The sequence below is a fragment of the Mandrillus leucophaeus genome, unplaced genomic scaffold (assembly GCF_000951045.1).
Source record: "Mandrillus leucophaeus isolate KB7577 unplaced genomic scaffold, Mleu.le_1.0 Scaffold712, whole genome shotgun sequence".
Classification (NCBI taxonomy): domain Eukaryota; kingdom Metazoa; phylum Chordata; class Mammalia; order Primates; family Cercopithecidae; genus Mandrillus; species Mandrillus leucophaeus.
In genome coordinates this window covers 98,994-99,328 of record NW_012107720.1, presented here as the reverse complement: position 1 = coordinate 99,328, position 335 = coordinate 98,994, and the positions used below count along the sequence as shown (strand labels likewise).

The following is a 335-nucleotide window of genomic DNA, read 5'->3' as shown; positions in this document are numbered from 1 at the left end:
AACACAAAGAAGTTTCTCAGAAAGCTTCCTTCTCCTTGTTATAGGAGGATATTTCTTTTGGCCCTGTTGTCTTCAAAGGGATCCGAAATATCTGTTCTGAGATTCCACAGAAATAAGGCTAGCAAAGAGATTGACGAAATACAGATGTAACTCTGTGAGTGGAAGTCACACATCACAAAGCAGTTTCTCAGAAAGCTTCTTTCCCATTTTTCTCTGAGGATATTTCCTTTTTCAACATAGCCTTCTATGGGCTTCCCAATATCACTTTGCGAATTCCACAAGAACAGGCTTAGCGAGCGGCTTCTTGAGGGGAAAGCTGTAACCCTGTGAGATGA

General features: G+C 41.5%; 1 pseudogene; it reads right to left on the bottom strand.

Moving 5' to 3' along the window:
• Window positions 1–335, bottom strand: part of LOC105528323 — a 33,234-nt pseudogene that overhangs the window by 11,416 nt on the left and 21,483 nt on the right.